At 48.9% G+C, this 24558-nt stretch overlaps 17 non-coding genes across 17 annotated transcripts; 6 read left to right on the forward strand and 11 right to left on the reverse strand.

The window, feature by feature from the left end:
- Positions 1-1727: 1727 nt before the first annotated feature.
- Positions 1728-1799, reverse strand: trnam-cau (transfer RNA methionine (anticodon CAU)). Its single transcript has one exon. It is a non-coding gene; the product is annotated as a tRNA-Met (tRNA).
- A 279-nt stretch (positions 1800-2078) lies between these two features.
- On the forward strand, positions 2079-2161 carry trnal-cag (transfer RNA leucine (anticodon CAG)). The gene has a single exon. It is a non-coding gene; the product is annotated as a tRNA-Leu (tRNA).
- Positions 2162-4944: 2783 nt separating this feature from the next.
- trnak-cuu (transfer RNA lysine (anticodon CUU)) lies at positions 4945-5017 on the reverse strand. The gene has a single exon. It is a non-coding gene; the product is annotated as a tRNA-Lys (tRNA).
- An 821-nt stretch (positions 5018-5838) lies between these two features.
- On the reverse strand, positions 5839-5910 carry trnam-cau (transfer RNA methionine (anticodon CAU)). The gene has a single exon. It is a non-coding gene; the product is annotated as a tRNA-Met (tRNA).
- A 279-nt stretch (positions 5911-6189) lies between these two features.
- Positions 6190-6272, forward strand: trnal-cag (transfer RNA leucine (anticodon CAG)). The gene has a single exon. It is a non-coding gene; the product is annotated as a tRNA-Leu (tRNA).
- A 2783-nt stretch (positions 6273-9055) lies between these two features.
- Positions 9056-9128, reverse strand: trnak-cuu (transfer RNA lysine (anticodon CUU)). The gene has a single exon. It is a non-coding gene; the product is annotated as a tRNA-Lys (tRNA).
- An 821-nt stretch (positions 9129-9949) lies between these two features.
- On the reverse strand, positions 9950-10021 carry trnam-cau (transfer RNA methionine (anticodon CAU)). Its single transcript has one exon. It is a non-coding gene; the product is annotated as a tRNA-Met (tRNA).
- Positions 10022-10300: 279 nt separating this feature from the next.
- Positions 10301-10383, forward strand: trnal-cag (transfer RNA leucine (anticodon CAG)). Its single transcript has one exon. It is a non-coding gene; the product is annotated as a tRNA-Leu (tRNA).
- A 2783-nt stretch (positions 10384-13166) lies between these two features.
- On the reverse strand, positions 13167-13239 carry trnak-cuu (transfer RNA lysine (anticodon CUU)). The gene has a single exon. It is a non-coding gene; the product is annotated as a tRNA-Lys (tRNA).
- Positions 13240-14060: 821 nt separating this feature from the next.
- Positions 14061-14132, reverse strand: trnam-cau (transfer RNA methionine (anticodon CAU)). Its single transcript has one exon. It is a non-coding gene; the product is annotated as a tRNA-Met (tRNA).
- Positions 14133-14411: 279 nt separating this feature from the next.
- Positions 14412-14494, forward strand: trnal-cag (transfer RNA leucine (anticodon CAG)). Its single transcript has one exon. It is a non-coding gene; the product is annotated as a tRNA-Leu (tRNA).
- Positions 14495-17277: 2783 nt separating this feature from the next.
- trnak-cuu (transfer RNA lysine (anticodon CUU)) lies at positions 17278-17350 on the reverse strand. The gene has a single exon. It is a non-coding gene; the product is annotated as a tRNA-Lys (tRNA).
- Positions 17351-18171: 821 nt separating this feature from the next.
- On the reverse strand, positions 18172-18243 carry trnam-cau (transfer RNA methionine (anticodon CAU)). The gene has a single exon. It is a non-coding gene; the product is annotated as a tRNA-Met (tRNA).
- A 279-nt stretch (positions 18244-18522) lies between these two features.
- trnal-cag (transfer RNA leucine (anticodon CAG)) lies at positions 18523-18605 on the forward strand. The gene has a single exon. It is a non-coding gene; the product is annotated as a tRNA-Leu (tRNA).
- Positions 18606-21388: 2783 nt separating this feature from the next.
- On the reverse strand, positions 21389-21461 carry trnak-cuu (transfer RNA lysine (anticodon CUU)). The gene has a single exon. It is a non-coding gene; the product is annotated as a tRNA-Lys (tRNA).
- An 821-nt stretch (positions 21462-22282) lies between these two features.
- Positions 22283-22354, reverse strand: trnam-cau (transfer RNA methionine (anticodon CAU)). Its single transcript has one exon. It is a non-coding gene; the product is annotated as a tRNA-Met (tRNA).
- Positions 22355-22633: 279 nt separating this feature from the next.
- Positions 22634-22716, forward strand: trnal-cag (transfer RNA leucine (anticodon CAG)). Its single transcript has one exon. It is a non-coding gene; the product is annotated as a tRNA-Leu (tRNA).
- Positions 22717-24558: the final 1842 nt, after the last annotated feature.

A 24558-nucleotide genomic window follows, 5' to 3' on the forward strand; every position in this document is an offset into this window, starting at 1 on the left:
GCTGAAAAGGATGCTGGAAGCACAGCGACGTTCTAAAACCAGCGCTTGAAAAGCATCTGCATACATAAAATGTCCATTTCCCCAAAGATGAATCTGCATCTTCAGAAGATTGTCAGCTATACGTTTTCGTTCTTTGTTTCCTTTTTTTACGACAAGCTTTCGAGAAATGAACTGTCTATTGTGATGAAGGCTGCGTTAGAAATTGTGCATCTAGCTTAGTTCAATGAAATCGGGAGGTGCACCTGTCTCAAGCGGATGGCTCTTTGCAGGCACACTACGGAAACCTGCGGGCGCAAGTTGGGAGAAGTGACTCTTGCAGAGTGTTGAGCTTCGAGAAGAGGGCTCCGCTCAGGAAGATATTTCCACATGTTGAAGAGTCGCTTTTCGCCCTTTCTTTCCCACATTTTTCCAGTGCGGTTATTGATCGCGTTCAAAATGTTTTCCCAACGTACGTGTTACCTGCAAAATCACAGTGAAACTGTTATGCCGAAAAGATTCCTAATAGTTATTGTATTAGAATAGCTCTCCAATTTCTTAGCCTTCGTACACGCAATGTTTAAGGAAACGCTAGAGTAAATGAAACTGTAAATAGACAGGAGCTCTTCTTAGTTTTCATACAAGTTATGATGGCTGCAGCTCCTATCTGCGTCCGGGTGACCGGAGCCAAGGGATTATCTGCGGAACCTTTGATTTATCTCTCGGGCAAGGAGCTAGATACGCCCTTTTCATCTCGGTTTGATCACACCTGTGCATTAAAACGCAGTGCTCGGTACCATCGAGGTGTAAGAGGTTCAAGGATGAGCGGGAAACTTTGTTAATAAGGAGACGGGCACCGCCCAACGTGGGGCTCGAACCCACGACCCTGAGATTAAGAGTCTTATGCTCTACCGACTGAGCTAGCCGGGCGCCGGTGGAGCTGGTGGTTAACTTGTCCCTGTTGACGGCAATTTGACAAGGTATACTTCCTGGCTTTTCATCATGTGCTGACCGGATTCGAGAGTAGCACACCCTGTTCTTTGTTGATTACTGTACCTCCAGCAGCGCAAATGTCAGTAATCATTGAAATGTACGACCTACAATCTCCTCAGCATGCCCGCGTGGACTCCTCAGTGATCATCCTTCTACGTTCTGCTGTAGTTTTCATGCAAGTGAAAACCGTGCTCCAAATAACAGCGGCACAGTTGTATCCTGCGGTAAGCATTCTTCTAATTCCATCGTTTTGCTCCAGGTAAAAGGTAGCGCATCATACGGTTGATATTCCAAGGTTTCAGAGTCCGTATTGGATGGCTTGGATGCAGACATCGCTCAGAGCTCCCAGTATGATTTTCCCGAGTTCAGTTTTGCAGTGTTTTAGTGCTTTACTACTTCCAGTGGGCCTTTGAATGCTCTGCTAAGTAGAGACGTGACATAATTACTAATGCGACCGAGTGTGCTGGCTGTTCCTGGTTCGTAATGATTAACGCGAGAAATCAATATAAACATAACTGCTTCGATTTCGAGGTTCAGTTGAAGCTTTCAAAGAAACTATCAAAGACCTCAGAACAACCGAAGACACATTTGGTCATCTCCGTATTGGTGAAGATTAAAGAGTCCCGCAAGTGTCAAGCTTGCACAAACACACACGAGAGAGAAACTCAGGACAGAATTTAAAGAAAGGGAGATGCAGACTATTTGAAGGCACTTTGCTAACCCAATGGCACGCTTATGAATCGTGCATAGGACACATGTAGCAGAGGATGGTTTCGATCCATCGACCTCTGGGTTATGGGCCCAGCACGCTTCCGCTGCGCCACTCTGCTGACGGCCTCTCTGCGTGTGGCGCACAACTGCTCTTTTTATTTCCTACATAAGTGATGAAAGAGTTGAAAGTTTCAACGACAAACGCAGACGTCACTTTGAGCGCTTGGTGTTGTAGCACAAATCATCACATGCTGCTCTACACTGGATTATAAAAGCCGACACATTTTCCAAACATTTTAATGCTGGAGTCACACTGTAGTATTAATAACAGTGCGATACTCGAGGAGCGTAGTGGGATCGCGGTGGCTCATCAGACCGCCCCGGGACAGGGGGCCCGCGTCAGGATGGCCGAGCGGTCTAAGGCGCTGCGTTCAGGTCGCAGTCTCCCCTGGAGGCGTGGGTTCGAATCCCACTCCTGACAAAAAGCTTGCTCAGTGCCGTCTCCAGTCGGGTGCAAATGGGTGAAGCAGCCTGCCGCGGGGAACGTGCGCCGATAGGCGTAGGTGTATCCCCTGCCTCTTCCGATTTAGCTCGTGCTCCATAGGATGGAAGCGGATGCTCTGGCTTTTTGACTCGAATATAACCTGATCACAACAGAAGACCGTGCAGCCCAGTGCTGGTTTAAGAATGCCTCGTGTCTTCAGGCCCCTATTCCTTCAGGTTACCCCTTTGGAATAGTCGTCCGAAAAAGACGGGAAAGGAAAAGCATGTAAGCTCCCACACACTGCGTTAGCATTAGCGGTTGGAATCTGATGGGAGAAAAGCAACCTGGCTCGCCGTCAAGCAATCCATCCCTGGTCTCCCACGTGACAGGCGGGGATACGCACCACTATACTAACGAGGAGCGCTTGCTTGGCGCTTGAAGACACTTCCTCTTGCGGCTACTACTGTTTCCGGTTTCGTCTTTTCTTTTCATTCCTCCCAGAGGAGCGCATGAAAACGTTTCCATCTGCGCCATCCTCACCCCTCCAATGCTATGGTCCCTGCTCCTCCTGGTGCACTGCAAACACTCATTCAGCCGGTTCTTTCAGTTTGAATACTTAGGTCTTCAAAGGCTGGAAGTAGGGCGCAAGACATGCCAATGCCAAAAGCGTGGCAGTGTGCTTCCAGCTGTGAAATGTCACCGGTGGATGTTGAAGACATTACTTCCAAGGCAGCAGGTCCAAGCGATTTAGCGTTTGTACAAGAAGCAGGAAGAGAGAAACGGCACTCCGCCTTTTTCTGGGCAGGCCGAAGCGACAGGAGAAGGGCGCCGTAGTCGGCAGGATTCGAGCCAACGCGGGGAGACCCCAATGGCTTTCTAGCCCATCGCCTTAACCGCTCGGCCACGACTACAGGGAGCGCCGCCGCCGCCGGCTTGCAATCATTTAACACGGAGGGCGAGGCGGCGGCGGTAACCTTTTTCAATGTCGCTCTCCGCTTCCCCCCAAAAAAAGCCAAATGACATGCTAGCACTCGGACACCCTTCAGAAGACTGAAGGGTGGCTTAAAGCTGGAAGGATTAGGTCTCCCCGTTCCGACGCGACAATCGAACTTCCTTAGGCAGAGAGAAAGCAACATCGAGGAGCGTCAACAAGACTTTAGAAGCTGCGACACACGCCACTTTCAGTCGCAGACACAGCAGTTTTAAAGGCAGGAATCGCCTTTGCGAACGCCATGAGAAACAGAACGCAAGCTCAGGTCCTGCGGTTTAACAAACAGCCTCGGCTTTCAAGCGACATTTCTTTTCTGGAGCGAATTCACTTTCAACTTCAAGAAATTCACACAACTTGCGAAATACGAAATACAAATCTGGCTCATCGCTGCACAAGAAATACCGCCGGCTGGCAAGAAAATGACAACGGTGTTTTTCCTTAACGAAAAACTTCCCATGGAGAAAAACAACGGCTGTGCGTCTCTGTCGGCTTGATTCAGTTTAATGCAAGTATTCATTCTCCTCCTGGAAAATACAGCTTGCGAAAGATGAAATACAATTCTTGGCTTTTCTGGGTGAGTGCAGAAGAAATCCTGCCGGCTGGCAGAAGAATTCCAGCCTTTTTTACTCTTTAACCACAAACTTGCGAATGATACAAAGAGAGCGGGGTGCGTTTCTGTGCAGCTGTTAACTGAACAGCTGCTGCTTCAAGCCCACCCAGGGCTCATTCCGATTTCAACATCATGCCCCCTGAAGGTAGACTGGATTTCTTTGCGAAGCATTCACCTTTTGGACGTTTCAGGAAAGGTGCGTGTCGATGCCAGACTTGAAAAGCTTTCCATACAAAGAAACAACATAGTGCTTTTGATTGATGGGAAACGGCAAGAGCGGTTTGAGCAGCTCCGGCCTCTCAACCGCTTTACAATGTGATCGGCACCTCGGTAGCCAGTTTAGAAGGCTGAAAAGGATGCTGGAAGCACAGCGACGTTCTAAAACCAGCGCTTGAAAAGCATCTGCATACATAAAATGTCCATTTCCCCAAAGATGAATCTGCATCTTCAGAAGATTGTCAGCTATACGTTTTCGTTCTTTGTTTCCTTTTTTTACGACAAGCTTTCGAGAAATGAACTGTCTATTGTGATGAAGGCTGCATTAGAAATTGTGCATCTAGCTTAGTTCAATGAAATCGGGAGGTGCACCTGTCTCAAGCGGATGGCTCTTTGCAGGCACACTACGGAAACCTGCGGGCGCAAGTTGGGAGAAGTGACTCTTGCAGAGTGTTGAGCTTCGAGAAGAGGGCTCCGCTCAGGAAGATATTTCCACATGTTGAAGAGTCGCTTTTCGCCCTTTCTTTCCCACATTTTTCCAGTGCGGTTATTGATCGCGTTCAAAATGTTTTCCCAACGTACGTGTTACCTGCAAAATCACAGTGAAACTGTTATGCCGAAAAGATTCCTAATAGTTATTGTATTAGAATAGCTCTCCAATTTCTTAGCCTTCGTACACGCAATGTTTAAGGAAACGCTAGAGTAAATGAAACTGTAAATAGACAGGAGCTCTTCTTAGTTTTCATACAAGTTATGATGGCTGCAGCTCCTATCTGCGTCCGGGTGACCGGAGCCAAGGGATTATCTGCGGAACCTTTGATTTATCTCTCGGGCAAGGAGCTAGATACGCCCTTTTCATCTCGGTTTGATCACACCTGTGCATTAAAACGCAGTGCTCGGTACCATCGAGGTGTAAGAGGTTCAAGGATGAGCGGGAAACTTTGTTAATAAGGAGACGGGCACCGCCCAACGTGGGGCTCGAACCCACGACCCTGAGATTAAGAGTCTCATGCTCTACCGACTGAGCTAGCCGGGCGCCGGTGGAGCTGGTGGTTAACTTGTCCCTGTTGACGGCAATTTGACAAGGTATACTTCCTGGCTTTTCATCATGTGCTGACCGGATTCGAGAGTAGCACACCCTGTTCTTTGTTGATTACTGTACCTCCAGCAGCGCAAATGTCAGTAATCATTGAAATGTACGACCTACAATCTCCTCAGCATGCCCGCGTGGACTCCTCAGTGATCATCCTTCTACGTTCTGCTGTAGTTTTCATGCAAGTGAAAACCGTGCTCCAAATAACAGCGGCACAGTTGTATCCTGCGGTAAGCATTCTTCTAATTCCATCGTTTTGCTCCAGGTAAAAGGTAGCGCATCATACGGTTGATATTCCAAGGTTTCAGAGTCCGTATTGGATGGCTTGGATGCAGACATCGCTCAGAGCTCCCAGTATGATTTTCCCGAGTTCAGTTTTGCAGTGTTTTAGTGCTTTACTACTTCCAGTGGGCCTTTGAATGCTCTGCTAAGTAGAGACGTGACATAATTACTAATGCGACCGAGTGTGCTGGCTGTTCCTGGTTCGTAATGATTAACGCGAGAAATCAATATAAACATAACTGCTTCGATTTCGAGGTTCAGTTGAAGCTTTCAAAGAAACTATCAAAGACCTCAGAACAACCGAAGACACATTTGGTCATCTCCGTATTGGTGAAGATTAAAGAGTCCCGCAAGTGTCAAGCTTGCACAAACACACACGAGAGAGAAACTCAGGACAGAATTTAAAGAAAGGGAGATGCAGACTATTTGAAGGCACTTTGCTAACCCAATGGCATGCTTATGAATCGTGCATAGGACACACGTAGCAGAGGATGGTTTCGATCCATCGACCTCTGGGTTATGGGCCCAGCACGCTTCCGCTGCGCCACTCTGCTGACAGCCGCTCTGCGTGTGGCGCACAACTGCTCTTTTTATTTCCTACATAAGTGATGAAAGAGTTGAAAGTTTCAACGACAAACGCAGACGTCACTTTGAGCGCTTGGTGTTGTAGCACAAATCATCACATGCTGCTCTACACTGGATTATAAAAGCCGACACATTTTCCAAACATTTTAATGCTGGAGTCACACTGTAGTATTAATAACAGTGCGATACTCGAGGAGCGTAGTGGGATCGCGGTGGCTCATCAGACCGCCCCGGGACAGGGGGCCCGCGTCAGGATGGCCGAGCGGTCTAAGGCGCTGCGTTCAGGTCGCAGTCTCCCCTGGAGGCGTGGGTTCGAATCCCACTCCTGACAAAAAGCTTGCTCAGTGCCGTCTCCAGTCGGGTGCAAATGGGTGAAGCAGCCTGCCGCGGGGAACGTGCGCCGATAGGCGTAGGTGTATCCCCTGCCTCTTCCGATTTAGCTCGTGCTCCATAGGATGGAAGCGGATGCTCTGGCTTTTTGACTCGAATATAACCTGATCACAACAGAAGGCCGTGCAGCCCAGTGCTGGTTTAAGAATGCCTCGTGTCTTCAGGCCCCTATTCCTTCAGGTTACCCCTTTGGAATAGTCGTCCGAAAAAGACGGGAAAGGAAAAGCATGTAAGCTCCCACACACTGCGTTAGCATTAGCGGTTGGAATCTGATGGGAGAAAAGCAACCTGGCTCGCCGTCAAGCAATCCATCCCTGGTCTCCCACGTGACAGGCGGGGATACGCACCACTATACTAACGAGGAGCGCTTGCTTGGCGCTTGAAGACACTTCCTCTTGCGGCTACTACTGTTTCCGGTTTCGTCTTTTCTTTTCATTCCTCCCAGAGGAGCGCATGAAAACGTTTCCATCTGCGCCATCCTCACCCCTCCAATGCTATGGTCCCTGCTCCTCCTGGTGCACTGCAAACACTCATTCAGCCGGTTCTTTCAGTTTGAATACTTGGGTCTTCAAAGGCTGGAAGTAGGGCGCAAGACATGCCAATGCCAAAAGCGTGGCAGTGTGCTTCCAGCTGTGAAATGTCACTGGTGGATGTTGAAGACATTACTTCCAAGGCAGCAGGTCCAAGCGATTTAGCGTTTGTACAAGAAGCAGGAAGAGAGAAACGGCACTCCGCCTTTTTCTGGGCAGGCCGAAGCGACAGGAGAAGGGCGCCGTAGTCGGCAGGATTCGAGCCGACGCGGGGAGACCCCAATGGCTTTCTAGCCCATCGCCTTAACCGCTCGGCCACGACTACAGGGAGCGCCGCCGCTGCCGGCTTGCAATCATTTAACACGGAGGGCGAGGCGGCGGCGGTAACCTTTTTCAATGTCGCTCTCCGCTTCCCCCCAAAAAAAGCCAAATGACATTCTAGCACTCGGACACCCTTCAGAAGACTGAAGGGTGGCTTAAAGCTGGAAGGATTAGGTCTCCCCGTTCCGACGCGACAATCGAACTTCCTTAGGCAGAGAGAAAGCAACATCGAGGAGCGTCAACAAGACTTTAGAAGCTGCGACACACGCCACTTTCAGTCGCAGACACAGCAGTTTTAAAGGCAGGAATCGCCTTTGCGAACGCCATGAGAAACAGAACGCAAGCTCAGGTCCTGCGGTTTAACAAACAGCCTCGGCTTTCAAGCGACATTTCTTTTCTGGAGCGAATTCACTTTCAACTTCAAGAAATTCACACAACTTGCGAAATACGAAATACAAATCTGGCTCATCGCTGCACAAGAAATACCGCCGGCTGGCAAGAAAATGACAACGGTGTTTTTCCTTAACGAAAAACTTCCCATGGAGAAAAACAACGGCTGTGCGTCTCTGTCGGCTTGATTCAGTTTAATGCAAGTATTCATTCTCCTCCTGGAAAATACAGCTTGCGAAAGATGAAATACAATTCTTGGCTTTTCTGGGTGAGTGCAGAAGAAATCCTGCCGGCTGGCAGAAGAATTCCAGCCTTTTTTACTCTTTAACCACAAACTTGCGAATGATACAAAGCAAGCGGGGTGCGTTTCTGTGCAGCTGTTAACTGAACAGCTGCTGCTTCAAGCCCACCCAGGGCTCATTCCGATTTCAACATCATGCCCCCTGAAGGTAGACTGGATTTCTTTGCGAAGCATTCACCTTTTGGACGTTTCAGGAAAGGTGCGTGTCGATGCCAGACTTGAAAAGCTTTCCATACAAAGAAACAACATAGTGCTTTTGATTGATGGGAAACGGCAAGAGCGGTTTGAGCAGCTCCGGCCTCTCAACCGCTTTACAATGTGATCGGCACCTCGGTAGCCAGTTTAGAAGGCTGAAAAGGATGCTGGAAGCACAGCGACGTTCTAAAACCAGCGCTTGAAAAGCATCTGCATACATAAAATGTCCATTTCCCCAAAGCTGAATCTGCATCTTCAGAAGATTGTCAGCTATACGTTTTCGTTCTTTGTTTCCTTTTTTTACGACAAGCTTTCGAGAAATGAACTGTCTATTGTGATGAAGGCTGCGTTAGAAATTGTGCATCTAGCTTAGTTCAATGAAATCGGGAGGTGCACCTGTCTCAAGCGGATGGCTCTTTGCAGGCACACTACGGAAACCTGCGGGCGCAAGTTGGGAGAAGTGACTCTTGCAGAGTGTTGAGCTTCGAGAAGAGGGCTCCGCTCAGGAAGATATTTCCACATGTTGAAGAGTCGCTTTTCGCCCTTTCTTTCCCACATTTTTCCAGTGCGGTTATTGATCGCGTTCAAAATGTTTTCCCAACGTACGTGTTACCTGCAAAATCACAGTGAAACTGTTATGCCGAAAAGATTCCTAATAGTTATTGTATTAGAATAGCTCTCCAATTTCTTAGCCTTCGTACACGCAATGTTTAAGGAAACGCTAGAGTAAATGAAACTGTAAATAGACAGGAGCTCTTCTTAGTTTTCATACAAGTTATGATGGCTGCAGCTCCTATCTGCGTCCGGGTGACCGGAGCCAAGGGATTATCTGCGGAACCTTTGATTTATCTCTCGGGCAAGGAGCTAGATACGCCCTTTTCATCTCGGTTTGATCACACCTGTGCATTAAAACGCAGTGCTCGGTACCATCGAGGTGTAAGAGGTTCAAGGATGAGCGGGAAACTTTGTTAATAAGGAGACGGGCACCGCCCAACGTGGGGCTCGAACCCACGACCCTGAGATTAAGAGTCTCATGCTCTACCGACTGAGCTAGCCGGGCGCCGGTGGAGCTGGTGGTTAACTTGTCCCTGTTGACGGCAATTTGACAAGGTATACTTCCTGGCTTTTCATCATGTGCTGACCGGATTCGAGAGTAGCACACCCTGTTCTTTGTTGATTACTGTACCTCCAGCAGCGCAAATGTCAGTAATCATTGAAATGTACGACCTACAATCTCCTCAGCATGCCCGCGTGGACTCCTCAGTGATCATCCTTCTACGTTCTGCTGTAGTTTTCATGCAAGTGAAAACCGTGCTCCAAATAACAGCGGCACAGTTGTATCCTGCGGTAAGCATTCTTCTAATTCCATCGTTTTGCTCCAGGTAAAAGGTAGCGCATCATAGTGTTGATATTCCAAGGTTTCAGAGTCCGTATTGGATGGCTTGGATGCAGACATCGCTCAGAGCTCCCAGTATGATTTTCCCGAGTTCAGTTTTGCAGTGTTTTAGTGCTTTACTACTTCCAGTGGGCCTTTGAATGCTCTGCTAAGTAGAGACGTGACATAATTACTAATGCGACCGAGTGTGCTGGCTGTTCCTGGTTCGTAATGATTAACGCGAGAAATCAATATAAACATAACTGCTTCGATTTCGAGGTTCAGTTGAAGCTTTCAAAGAAACTATCAAAGACCTCAGAACAACCGAAGACACATTTGGTCATCTCCGTATTGGTGAAGATTAAAGAGTCCCGCAAGTGTCAAGCTTGCACAAACACACACGAGAGAGAAACTCAGGACAGAATTTAAAGAAAGGGAGATGCAGACTATTTGAAGGCACTTTGCTAACCCAATGGCACGCTTATGAATCGTGCATAGGACACATGTAGCAGAGGATGGTTTCGATCCATCGACCTCTGGGTTATGGGCCCAGCACGCTTCCGCTGCGCCACTCTGCTGACGGCCTCTCTGCGTGTGGCGCACAACTGCTCTTTTTATTTCCTACATAAGTGATGAAAGAGTTGAAAGTTTCAACGACAAACGCAGACGTCACTTTGAGCGCTTGGTGTTGTAGCACAAATCATCACATGCTGCTCTACACTGGATTATAAAAGCCGACACATTTTCCAAACATTTTAATGCTGGAGTCACACTGTAGTATTAATAACAGTGCGATACTCGAGGAGCGTAGTGGGATCGCGGTGGCTCATCAGACCGCCCCGGGACAGGGGGCCCGCGTCAGGATGGCCGAGCGGTCTAAGGCGCTGCGTTCAGGTCGCAGTCTCCCCTGGAGGCGTGGGTTCGAATCCCACTCCTGACAAAAAGCTTGCTCAGTGCCGTCTCCAGTCGGGTGCAAATGGGTGAAGCAGCCTGCCGCGGGGAACGTGCGCCGATAGGCGTAGGTGTATCCCCTGCCTCTTCCGATTTAGCTCGTGCTCCATAGGATGGAAGCGGATGCTCTGGCTTTTTGACTCGAATATAACCTGATCACAACAGAAGGCCGTGCAGCCCAGTGCTGGTTTAAGAATGCCTCGTGTCTTCAGGCCCCTATTCCTTCAGGTTACCCCTTTGGAATAGTCGTCCGAAAAAGACGGGAAAGGAAAAGCATGTAAGCTCCCACACACTGCGTTAGCATTAGCGGTTGGAATCTGATGGGAGAAAAGCAACCTGGCTCGCCGTCAAGCAATCCATCCCTGGTCTCCCACGTGACAGGCGGGGATACGCACCACTATACTAACGAGGAGCGCTTGCTTGGCGCTTGAAGACACTTCCTCTTGCGGCTACTACTGTTTCCGGTTTCGTCTTTTCTTTTCATTCCTCCCAGAGGAGCGCATGAAAACGTTTCCATCTGCGCCATCCTCACCCCTCCAATGCTATGGTCCCTGCTCCTCCTGGTGCACTGCAAACACTCATTCAGCCGGTTCTTTCAGTTTGAATACTTAGGTCTTCAAAGGCTGGAAGTAGGGCGCAAGACATGCCAATGCCAAAAGCGTGGCAGTGTGCTTCCAGCTGTGAAATGTCACTGGTGGATGTTGAAGACATTACTTCCAAGGCAGCAGGTCCAAGCGATTTAGCGTTTGTACAAGAAGCAGGAAGAGAGAAACGGCACTCCGCCTTTTTCTGGGCAGGCCGAAGCGACAGGAGAAGGGCGCCGTAGTCGGCAGGATTCGAGCCGACGCGGGGAGACCCCAATGGCTTTCTAGCCCATCGCCTTAACCGCTCGGCCACGACTACAGGGAGCGCCGCCGCCGCCGGCTTGCAATCATTTAACACGGAGGGCGAGGCGGCGGCGGTAACCTTTTTCAATGTCGCTCTCCGCTTCCCCCCAAAAAAAGCCAAATGACATGCTAGCACTCGGACACCCTTCAGAAGACTGAAGGGTGGCTTAAAGCTGGAAGGATTAGGTCTCCCCGTTCCGACGCGACAATCGAACTTCCTTAGGCAGAGAGAAAGCAACATCGAGGAGCGTCAACAAGACTTTAGAAGCTGCGACACACGCCACTTTCAGTCGCAGACACAGCAGTTTTAAAGGCAGGAATCGCCTTTGCGAACGCCATGAGAAACAGAACGCAAGCTCAGGTCCTGCGGTTTAACAAACAGCCTCGGCTTTCAAGCGACATTTCTTTTCTGGAGCGAATTCACTTTCAACTTCAAGAAATTCACACAACTTGCGAAATACGAAATACAAATCTGGCTCATCGCTGCACAAGAAATACCGCCGGCTGGCAAGAAAATGACAACGGTGTTTTTCCTTAACGAAAAACTTCCCATGGAGAAAAACAACGGCTGTGCGTCTCTGTCGGCTTGATTCAGTTTAATGCAAGTATTCATTCTCCTCCTGGAAAATACAGCTTGCGAAAGATGAAATACAATTCTTGGCTTTTCTGGGTGAGTGCAGAAGAAATCCTGCCGGCTGGCAGAAGAATTCCAGCCTTTTTTACTCTTTAACCACAAACTTGCGAATGATACAAAGAGAGCGGGGTGCGTTTCTGTGCAGCTGTTAACTGAACAGCTGCTGCTTCAAGCCCACCCAGGGCTCATTCCGATTTCAACATCATGCCCCCTGAAGGTAGACTGGATTTCTTTGCGAAGCATTCACCTTTTGGACGTTTCAGGAAAGGTGCGTGTCGATGCCAGACTTGAAAAGCTTTCCATACAAAGAAACAACATAGTGCTTTTGATTGATGGGAAACGGCAAGAGCGGTTTGAGCAGCTCCGGCCTCTCAACCGCTTTACAATGTGATCGGCACCTCGGTAGCCAGTTTAGAAGGCTGAAAAGGATGCTGGAAGCACAGCGACGTTCTAAAACCAGCGCTTGAAAAGCATCTGCATACATAAAATGTCCATTTCCCCAAAGATGAATCTGCATCTTCAGAAGATTGTCAGCTATACGTTTTCGTTCTTTGTTTCCTTTTTTTACGACAAGCTTTCGAGAAATGAACTGTCTATTGTGATGAAGGCTGCGTTAGAAATTGTGCATCTAGCTTAGTTCAATGAAATCGGGAGGTGCACCTGTCTCAAGCGGATGGCTCTTTGCAGGCACACTACGGAAACCTGCGGGCGCAAGTTGGGAGAAGTGACTCTTGCAGAGTGTTGAGCTTCGAGAAGAGGGCTCCGCTCAGGAAGATATTTCCACATGTTGAAGAGTCGCTTTTCGCCCTTTCTTTCCCACATTTTTCCAGTGCGGTTATTGATCGCGTTCAAAATGTTTTCCCAACGTACGTGTTACCTGCAAAATCACAGTGAAACTGTTATGCCGAAAAGATTCCTAATAGTTATTGTATTAGAATAGCTCTCCAATTTCTTAGCCTTCGTACACGCAATGTTTAAGGAAACGCTAGAGTAAATGAAACTGTAAATAGACAGGAGCTCTTCTTAGTTTTCATACAAGTTATGATGGCTGCAGCTCCTATCTGCGTCCGGGTGACCGGAGCCAAGGGATTATCTGCGGAACCTTTGATTTATCTCTCGGGCAAGGAGCTAGATACGCCCTTTTCATCTCGGTTTGATCACACCTGTGCATTAAAACGCAGTGCTCGGTACCATCGAGGTGTAAGAGGTTCAAGGATGAGCGGGAAACTTTGTTAATAAGGAGACGGGCACCGCCCAACGTGGGGCTCGAACCCACGACCCTGAGATTAAGAGTCTCATGCTCTACCGACTGAGCTAGCCGGGCGCCGGTGGAGCTGGTGGTTAACTTGTCCCTGTTGACGGCAATTTGACAAGGTATACTTCCTGGCTTTTCATCATGTGCTGACCGGATTCGAGAGTAGCACACCCTGTTCTTTGTTGATTACTGTACCTCCAGCAGCGCAAATGTCAGTAATCATTGAAATGTATGACCTACAATCTCCTCAGCATGCCCGCGTGGACTCCTCAGTGATCATCCTTCTACGTTCTGCTGTAGTTTTCATGCAAGTGAAAACCGTGCTCCAAATAACAGCGGCACAGTTGTATCCTGCGGTAAGCATTCTTCTAATTCCATCGTTTTGCTCCAGGTAAAAGGTAGCGCATCATACGGTTGATATTCCAAGGTTTCAGAGTCCGTATTGGATGGCTTGGATGCAGACATCGCTCAGAGCTCCCAGTATGATTTTCCCGAGTTCAGTTTTGCAGTGTTTTAGTGCTTTACTACTTCCAGTGGGCCTTTGAATGCTCTGCTAAGTAGAGACGTGACATAATTACTAATGCGACCGAGTGTGCTGGCTGTTCCTGGTTCGTAATGATTAACGCGAGAAATCAATATAAACATAACTGCTTCGATTTCGAGGTTCAGTTGAAGCTTTCAAAGAAACTATCAAAGACCTCAGAACAACCGAAGACACATTTGGTCATCTCCGTATTGGTGAAGATTAAAGAGTCCCGCAAGTGTCAAGCTTGCACAAACACACACGAGAGAGAAACTCAGGACAGAATTTAAAGAAAGGGAGATGCAGACTATTTGAAGGCACTTTGCTAACCCAATGGCACGCTTATGAATCGTGCATAGGACACATGTAGCAGAGGATGGTTTCGATCCATCGACCTCTGGGTTATGGGCCCAGCACGCTTCCGCTGCGCCACTCTGCTGACGGCCTCTCTGCGTGTGGCGCACAACTGCTCTTTTTATTTCCTACATAAGTGATGAAAGAGTTGAAAGTTTCAACGACAAACGCAGACGTCACTTTGAGCGCTTGGTGTTGTAGCACAAATCATCACATGCTGCTCTACACTGGATTATAAAAGCCGACACATTTTCCAAACATTTTAATGCTGGAGTCACACTGTAGTATTAATAACAGTGCGATACTCGAGGAGCGTAGTGGGATCGCGGTGGCTCATCAGACCGCCCCGGGACAGGGGGCCCGCGTCAGGATGGCCGAGCGGTCTAAGGCGCTGCGTTCAGGTCGCAGTCTCCCCTGGAGGCGTGGGTTCGAATCCCACTCCTGACAAAAAGCTTGCTCAGTGCCGTCTCCAGTCGGGTGCAAATGGGTGAAGCAGCCTGCCGCGGGGAACGTGCGCCGATAGGCGTAGGTGTATCCCCTGCCTCTTCCGATTTAGCTCGTGCTCCATAGGATGGAAGCGGATGCTCTGGCTTTTTGACTCGAATATAACCTGATCACAACAGAAGACCGTGCAGCCCAGTGCTGGTTTAAGAATGCCTCGTGTCTTCAGGCCCCTATTCCTTCAGGTTACCCCTTTGGAATAGTCGTCCGAAAAAGACGGGAAAGGAAAAGCATGTAAGCTCCCACACACTGCGTTAGCATTAGCGGTTGGAATCTGATGGGAGAAAAGCAACCTGGCTCGCCGTCAAGCAATCCATCCCTGGTCTCCCACGTGACAGGCGGGGATACGCACCACTATACTAACGAGGAGCGCTTGCTTGGCGCTTGAAGACACTTCCTCTTGCGGCTACTACTGTTTCCGGTTTCGTCTTTTCTTTTCATTCCTCCCAGAGGAGCGCATGAAAACGTTTCCATCTGCGCCATCCTCACCCCTCCAATGCTATGGTCCCTGCTCCTCCTGGTGCACTGCAAACACTCATTCAGCCGGTTCTTTCAGTTTGAATACTTAGGTCTACAAAGGCTGGAAGTAGGGCGCAAGACATGCCAATGCCAAAAGCGTGGCAGTGTGCTTCCAGCTGTGAAATGTCACTGGTGGATGTTGAAGACATTACTTCCAAGGCAGCAGGTCCAAGCGATTTAGCGTTTGTACAAGAAGCAGGAAGAGAGAAACGGCACTCCGCCTTTTTCTGGGCAGGCCGAAGCGACAGGAGAAGGGCGCCGTAGTCGGCAGGATTCGAGCCAACGCGGGGAGACCCCAATGGCTTTCTAGCCCATCGCCTTAACCGCTCGGCCACGACTACAGGGAGCGCCGCCGCCGCCGGCTTGCAATCATTTAACACGGAGGGCGAGGCGGCGGCGGTAACCTTTTTCAATGTCGCTCTCCGCTTCCCCCCAAAAAAAGCCAAATGACATGCTAGCACTCGGACACCCTTCAGAAGACTGAAGGGTGGCTTAAAGCTGGAAGGATTAGGTCTCCCCGTTCCGACGCGACAATCGAACTTCCTTAGGCAGAGAGAAAGCAACATCGAGGAGCGTCAACAAGACTTTAGAAGCTGCGACACACGCCACTTTCAGTCGCAGACACAGCAGTTTTAAAGGCAGGAATCGCCTTTGCGAACGCCATGAGAAACAGAACGCAAGCTCAGGTCCTGCGGTTTAACAAACAGCCTCGGCTTTCAAGCGACATTTCTTTTCTGGAGCGAATTCACTTTCAACTTCAAGAAATTCACACAACTTGCGAAATACGAAATACAAATCTGGCTCATCGCTGCACAAGAAATACCGCCGGCTGGCAAGAAAATGACAACGGTGTTTTTCCTTAACGAAAAACTTCCCATGGAGAAAAACAACGGCTGTGCGTCTCTGTCGGCTTGATTCAGTTTAATGCAAGTATTCATTCTCCTCCTGGAAAATACAGCTTGCGAAAGATGAAATACAATTCTTGGCTTTTCTGGGTGAGTGCAGAAGAAATCCTGCCGGCTGGCAGAAGAATTCCAGCCTTTTTTACTCTTTAACCACAAACTTGCGAATGATACAAAGAGAGCGGGGTGCGTTTCTGTGCAGCTGTTAACTGAACAGCTGCTGCTTCAAGCCCACCCAGGGCTCATTCCGATTTCAACATCATGCCCCCTGAAGGTAGACTGGATTTCTTTGCGAAGCATTCACCTTTTGGACGTTTCAGGAAAGGTGCGTGTCGATGCCAGACTTGAAAAGCTTTCCATACAAAGAAACAACATAGTGCTTTTGATTGATGGGAAACGGCAAGAGCGGTTTGAGCAGCTCCGGCCTCTCAACCGCTTTACAATGTGATCGGCACCTCGGTAGCCAGTTTAGAAGGCTGAAAAGGATGCTGGAAGCACAGCGACGTTCTAAAACCAGCGCTTGAAAAGCATCTGCATACATAAAATGTCCATTTCCCCAAAGATGAATCTGCATCTTCAGAAGATTGTCAGCTATACGTTTTCGTTCTTTGTTTCCTTTTTTTACGACAAGCTTTCGAGAAATGAACTGTCTATTGTGATGAAGGCTGCGTTAGAAATTGTGCATCTAGCTTAGTTCAATGAAATCGGGAGGTGCACCTGTCTCAAGCGGATGGCTCTTTGCAGGCACACTACGGAAACCTGCGGGCGCAAGTTGGGAGAAGTGACTCTTGCAGAGTGTTGAGCTTCGAGAAGAGGGCTCCGCTCAGGAAGATATTTCCACATGTTGAAGAGTCGCTTTTCGCCCTTTCTTTCCCACATTTTTCCAGTGCGGTTATTGATCGCGTTCAAAATGTTTTCCCAACGTACGTGTTACCTGCAAAATCACAGTGAAACTGTTATGCCGAAAAGATTCCTAATAGTTATTGTATTAGAATAGCTCTCCAATTTCTTAGCCTTCGTACACGCAATGTTTAAGGAAACGCTAGAGTAAATGAAACTGTAAATAGACAGGAGCTCTTCTTAGTTTTCATACAAGTTATGATGGCTGCAGCTCCTATCTGCGTCCGGGTGACCGGAGCCAAGGGATTATCTGCGGAACCTTTGATTTATCTCTCGGGCAAGGAGCTAGATACGCCCTTTTCATCTCGGTTTGATCACACCTGTGCATTAAAACGCAGTGCTCGGTACCATCGAGGTGTAAGAGGTTCAAGGATGAGCGGGAAACTTTGTTAATAAGGAGACGGGCACCGCCCAACGTGGGGCTCGAACCCACGACCCTGAGATTAAGAGTCTCATGCTCTACCGACTGAGCTAGCCGGGCGCCGGTGGAGCTGGTGGTTAACTTGTCCCTGTTGACGGCAATTTGACAAGGTATACTTCCTGGCTTTTCATCATGTGCTGACCGGATTCGAGAGTAGCACACCCTGTTCTTTGTTGATTACTGTACCTCCAGCAGCGCAAATGTCAGTAATCATTGAAATGTATGACCTACAATCTCCTCAGCATGCCCGCGTGGACTCCTCAGTGATCATCCTTCTACGTTCTGCTGTAGTTTTCATGCAAGTGAAAACCGTGCTCCAAATAACAGCGGCACAGTTGTATCCTGCGGTAAGCATTCTTCTAATTCCATCGTTTTGCTCCAGGTAAAAGGTAGCGCATCATACGGTTGATATTCCAAGGTTTCAGAGTCCGTATTGGATGGCTTGGATGCAGACATCGCTCAGAGCTCCCAGTATGATTTTCCCGAGTTCAGTTTTGCAGTGTTTTAGTGCTTTACTACTTCCAGTGGGCCTTTGAATGCTCTGCTAAGTAGAGACGTGACATAATTACTAATGCGACCGAGTGTGCTGGCTGTTCCTGGTTCGTAATGATTAACGCGAGAAATCAATATAAACATAACTGCTTCGATTTCGAGGTTCAGTTGAAGCTTTCAAAGAAACTATCAAAGACCTCAGAACAACCGAAGACACATTTGGTCATCTCCGTATTGGTGAAGATTAAAGAGTCCCGCAAGTGTCAAGCTTGCACAAACACACACGAGAGAGAAACTCAGGACAGAATTTAAAGAAAGGGAGATGCAGACTATTTGAAGGCACTTTGCTAACCCAATGGCACGCTTATGAATCGTGCATAGGACACATGTAGCAGAGGATGGTTTCGATCCATCGACCTCTGGGTTATGGGCCCAGCACGCTTCCGCTGCGCCACTCTGCTGACGGCCTCTCTGCGTGTGGCGCACAACTGCTCTTTTTATTTCCTACATAAGTGATGAAAGAGTTGAAAGTTTCAACGACAAACGCAGACGTCACTTTGAGCGCTTGGTGTTGTAGCACAAATCATCACATGCTGCTCTACACTGGATTATAAAAGCCGACACATTTTCCAAACATTTTAATGCTGGAGTCACACTGTAGTATTAATAACAGTGCGATACTCGAGGAGCGTAGTGGGATCGCGGTGGCTCATCAGACCGCCCCGGGACAGGGGGCCCGCGTCAGGATGGCCGAGCGGTCTAAGGCGCTGCGTTCAGGTCGCAGTCTCCCCTGGAGGCGTGGGTTCGAATCCCACTCCTGACAAAAAGCTTGCTCAGTGCCGTCTCCAGTCGGGTGCAAATGGGTGAAGCAGCCTGCCGCGGGGAACGTGCGCCGATAGGCGTAGGTGTATCCCCTGCCTCTTCCGATTTAGCTCGTGCTCCATAGGATGGAAGCGGATGCTCTGGCTTTTTGACTCGAATATAACCTGATCACAACAGAAGACCGTGCAGCCCAGTGCTGGTTTAAGAATGCCTCGTGTCTTCAGGCCCCTATTCCTTCAGGTTACCCCTTTGGAATAGTCGTCCGAAAAAGACGGGAAAGGAAAAGCATGTAAGCTCCCACACACTGCGTTAGCATTAGCGGTTGGAATCTGATGGGAGAAAAGCAACCTGGCTCGCCGTCAAGCAATCCATCCCTGGTCTCCCACGTGACAGGCGGGGATACGCACCACTATACTAACGAGGAGCGCTTGCTTGGCGCTTGAAGACACTTCCTCTTGCGGCTACTACTGTTTCCGGTTTCGTCTTTTCTTTTCATTCCTCCCAGAGGAGCGCATGAAAACGTTTCCATCTGCGCCATCCTCACCCCTCCAATGCTATGGTCCCTGCTCCTCCTGGTGCACTGCAAACACTCATTCAGCCGGTTCTTTCAGTTTGAATACTTAGGTCTACAAAGGCTGGAAGTAGGGCGCAAGACATGCCAATGCCAAAAGCGTGGCAGTGTGCTTCCAGCTGTGAAATGTCACTGGTGGATGTTGAAGACATTACTTCCAAGGCAGCAGGTCCAAGCGATTTAGCGTTTGTACAAGAAGCAGGAAGAGAGAAACGGCACTCCGCCTTTTTCTGGGCAGGCCGAAGCGACAGGAGAAGGGCGCCGTAGTCGGCAGGATTCGAGCCAACGCGGGGAGACCCCAATGGCTTTCTAGCCCATCGCCTTAACCGCTCGGCCACGACTACAGGGAGCGCCGCCGCCGCCGGCTTGCAATCATTTAACACGGAGGGCGAGGCGGCGGCGGTAACCTTTTTCAATGTCGCTCTCCGCTTCCCCCCAAAAAAAGCCAAATGACATGCTAGCACTCGGACACCCTTCAGAAGACTGAAGGGTGGCTTAAAGCTGGAAGGATTAGGTCTCCCCGTTCCGACGCGACAATCGAACTTCCTTAGGCAGAGAGAAAGCAACATCGAGGAGCGTCAACAAGACTTTAGAAGCTGCGACACACGCCACTTTCAGTCGCAGACACAGCAGTTTTAAAGGCAGGAATCGCCTTTGCGAACGCCATGAGAAACAGAACGCAAGCTCAGGTCCTGCGGTTTAACAAACAGCCTCGGCTTTCAAGCGACATTTCTTTTCTGGAGCGAATTCACTTTCAACTTCAAGAAATTCACACAACTTGCGAAATACGAAATACAAATCTGGCTCATCGCTGCACAAGAAATACCGCCGGCTGGCAAGAAAATGACAACGGTGTTTTTCCTTAACGAAAAACTTCCCATGGAGAAAAACAACGGCTGTGCGTCTCTGTCGGCTTGATTCAGTTTAATGCAAGTATTCATTCTCCTCCTGGAAAATACAGCTTGCGAAAGATGAAATACAATTCTTGGCTTTTCTGGGTGAGTGCAGAAGAAATCCTGCCGGCTGGCAGAAGAATTCCAGCCTTTTTTACTCTTTAACCACAAACTTGCGAATGATACAAAGAGAGCGGGGTGCGTTTCTGTGCAGCTGTTAACTGAACAGCTGCTGCTTCAAGCCCACCCAGGGCTCATTCCGATTTCAACATCATGCCCCCTGAAGGTAGACTGGATTTCTTTGCGAAGCATTCACCTTTTGGACGTTTCAGGAAAGGTGCGTGTCGATGCCAGACTTGAAAAGCTTTCCATACAAAGAAACAACATAGTGCTTTTGATTGATGGGAAACGGCAAGAGCGGTTTGAGCAGCTCCGGCCTCTCAACCGCTTTACAATGTGATCGGCACCTCGGTAGCCAGTTTAGAAGGCTGAAAAGGATGCTGGAAGCACAGCGACGTTCTAAAACCAGCGCTTGAAAAGCATCTGCATACATAAAATGTCCATTTCCCCAAAGATGAATCTGCATCTTCAGAAGATTGTCAGCTATACGTTTTCGTTCTTTGTTTCCTTTTTTTACGACAAGCTTTCGAGAAATGAACTGTCTATTGTGATGAAGGCTGCGTTAGAAATTGTGCATCTAGCTTAGTTCAATGAAATCGGGAGGTGCACCTGTCTCAAGCGGATGGCTCTTTGCAGGCACACTACGGAAACCTGCGGGCGCAAGTTGGGAGAAGTGACTCTTGCAGAGTGTTGAGCTTCGAGAAGAGGGCTCCGCTCAGGAAGATATTTCCACATGTTGAAGAGTCGCTTTTCGCCCTTTCTTTCCCACATTTTTCCAGTGCGGTTATTGATCGCGTTCAAAATGTTTTCCCAACGTACGTGTTACCTGCAAAATCACAGTGAAACTGTTATGCCGAAAAGATTCCTAATAGTTATTGTATTAGAATAGCTCTCCAATTTCTTAGCCTTCGTACACGCAATGTTTAAGGAAACGCTAGAGTAAATGAAACTGTAAATAGACAGGAGCTCTTCTTAGTTTTCATACAAGTTATGATGGCTGCAGCTCCTATCTGCGTCCGGGTGACCGGAGCCAAGGGATTATCTGCGGAACCTTTGATTTATCTCTCGGGCAAGGAGCTAGATACGCCCTTTTCATCTCGGTTTGATCACACCTGTGCATTAAAACGCAGTGCTCGGTACCATCGAGGTGTAAGAGGTTCAAGGATGAGCGGGAAACTTTGTTAATAAGGAGACGGGCACCGCCCAACGTGGGGCTCGAACCCACGACCCTGAGATTAAGAGTCTCATGCTCTACCGACTGAGCTAGCCGGGCGCCGGTGGAGCTGGTGGTTAACTTGTCCCTGTTGACGGCAATTTGACAAGGTATACTTCCTGGCTTTTCATCATGTGCTGACCGGATTCGAGAGTAGCACACCCTGTTCTTTGTTGATTACTGTACCTCCAGCAGCGCAAATGTCAGTAATCATTGAAATGTATGACCTACAATCTCCTCAGCATGCCCGCGTGGACTCCTCAGTGATCATCCTTCTACGTTCTGCTGTAGTTTTCATGCAAGTGAAAACCGTGCTCCAAATAACAGCGGCACAGTTGTATCCTGCGGTAAGCATTCTTCTAATTCCATCGTTTTGCTCCAGGTAAAAGGTAGCGCATCATACGGTTGATATTCCAAGGTTTCAGAGTCCGTATTGGATGGCTTGGATGCAGACATCGCTCAGAGCTCCCAGTATGATTTTCCCGAGTTCAGTTTTGCAGTGTTTTAGTGCTTTACTACTTCCAGTGGGCCTTTGAATGCTCTGCTAAGTAGAGACGTGACATAATTACTAATGCGACCGAGTGTGCTGGCTGTTCCTGGTTCGTAATGATTAACGCGAGAAATCAATATAAACATAACTGCTTCGATTTCGAGGTTCAGTTGAAGCTTTCAAAGAAACTATCAAAGACCTCAGAACAACCGAAGACACATTTGGTCATCTCCGTATTGGTGAAGATTAAAGAGTCCCGCAAGTGTCAAGCTTGCACAAACACACACGAGAGAGAAACTCAGGACAGAATTTAAAGAAAGGGAGATGCAGACTATTTGAAGGCACTTTGCTAACCCAATGGCACGCTTATGAATCGTGCATAGGACACATGTAGCAGAGGATGGTTTCGATCCATCGACCTCTGGGTTATGGGCCCAGCACGCTTCCGCTGCGCCACTCTGCTGACGGCCTCTCTGCGTGTGGCGCACAACTGCTCTTTTTATTTCCTACATAAGTGATGAAAGAGTTGAAAGTTTCAACGACAAACGCAGACGTCACTTTGAGCGCTTGGTGTTGTAGCACAAATCATCACATGCTGCTCTACACTGGATTATAAAAGCCGACACATTTTCCAAACATTTTAATGCTGGAGTCACACTGTAGTATTAATAACAGTGCGATACTCGAGGAGCGTAGTGGGATCGCGGTGGCTCATCAGACCGCCCCGGGACAGGGGGCCCGCGTCAGGATGGCCGAGCGGTCTAAGGCGCTGCGTTCAGGTCGCAGTCTCCCCTGGAGGCGTGGGTTCGAATCCCACTCCTGACAAAAAGCTTGCTCAGTGCCGTCTCCAGTCGGGTGCAAATGGGTGAAGCAGCCTGCCGCGGGGAACGTGCGCCGATAGGCGTAGGTGTATCCCCTGCCTCTTCCGATTTAGCTCGTGCTCCATAGGATGGAAGCGGATGCTCTGGCTTTTTGACTCGAATATAACCTGATCACAACAGAAGACCGTGCAGCCCAGTGCTGGTTTAAGAATGCCTCGTGTCTTCAGGCCCCTATTCCTTCAGGTTACCCCTTTGGAATAGTCGTCCGAAAAAGACGGGAAAGGAAAAGCATGTAAGCTCCCACACACTGCGTTAGCATTAGCGGTTGGAATCTGATGGGAGAAAAGCAACCTGGCTCGCCGTCAAGCAATCCATCCCTGGTCTCCCACGTGACAGGCGGGGATACGCACCACTATACTAACGAGGAGCGCTTGCTTGGCGCTTGAAGACACTTCCTCTTGCGGCTACTACTGTTTCCGGTTTCGTCTTTTCTTTTCATTCCTCCCAGAGGAGCGCATGAAAACGTTTCCATCTGCGCCATCCTCACCCCTCCAATGCTATGGTCCCTGCTCCTCCTGGTGCACTGCAAACACTCATTCAGCCGGTTCTTTCAGTTTGAATACTTAGGTCTACAAAGGCTGGAAGTAGGGCGCAAGACATGCCAATGCCAAAAGCGTGGCAGTGTGCTTCCAGCTGTGAAATGTCACTGGTGGATGTTGAAGACATTACTTCCAAGGCAGCAGGTCCAAGCGATTTAGCGTTTGTACAAGAAGCAGGAAGAGAGAAACGGCACTCCGCCTTTTTCTGGGCAGGCCGAAGCGACAGGAGAAGGGCGCCGTAGTCGGCAGGATTCGAGCCAACGCGGGGAGACCCCAATGGCTTTCTAGCCCATCGCCTTAACCGCTCGGCCACGACTACAGGGAGCGCCGCCGCCGCCGGCTTGCAATCATTTAACACGGAGGGCGAGGCGGCGGCGGTAACCTTTTTCAATGTCGCTCTCCGCTTCCCCCCAAAAAAAGCCAAATGACATGCTAGCACTCGGACACCCTTCAGAAGACTGAAGGGTGGCTTAAAGCTGGAAGGATTAGGTCTCCCCGTTCCGACGCGACAATCGAACTTCCTTAGGCAGAGAGAAAGCAACATCGAGGAGCGTCAACAAGACTTTAGAAGCTGCGACACACGCCACTTTCAGTCGCAGACACAGCAGTTTTAAAGGCAGGAATCGCCTTTGCGAACGCCATGAGAAACAGAACGCAAGCTCAGGTCCTGCGGTTTAACAAACAGCCTCGGCTTTCAAGCGACATTTCTTTTCTGGAGCGAATTCACTTTCAACTTCAAGAAATTCACACAACTTGCGAAATACGAAATACAAATCTGGCTCATCGCTGCACAAGAAATACCGCCGGCTGGCAAGAAAATGACAACGGTGTTTTTCCTTAACGAAAAACTTCCCATGGAGAAAAACAACGGCTGTGCGTCTCTGTCGGCTTGATTCAGTTTAATGCAAGTATTCATTCTCCTCCTGGAAAATACAGCTTGCGAAAGATGAAATACAATTCTTGGCTTTTCTGGGTGAGTGCAGAAGAAATCCTGCCGGCTGGCAGAAGAATTCCAGCCTTTTTTACTCTTTAACCACAAACTTGCGAATGATACAAAGCAAGCGGGGTGCGTTTCTGTGCAGCTGTTAACTGAACAGCTGCTGCTTCAAGCCCACCCAGGGCTCATTCCGATTTCAACATCATGCCCCCTGAAGGTAGACTGGATTTCTTTGCGAAGCATTCACCTTTTGGACGTTTCAGGAAAGGTGCGTGTCGATGCCAGACTTGAAAAGCTTTCCATACAAAGA

Source organism: Lepisosteus oculatus, unplaced genomic scaffold, assembly GCF_040954835.1.
Source record: "Lepisosteus oculatus isolate fLepOcu1 unplaced genomic scaffold, fLepOcu1.hap2 HAP2_SCAFFOLD_75, whole genome shotgun sequence".
Lineage (NCBI taxonomy): Eukaryota > Metazoa > Chordata > Actinopteri > Semionotiformes > Lepisosteidae > Lepisosteus > Lepisosteus oculatus.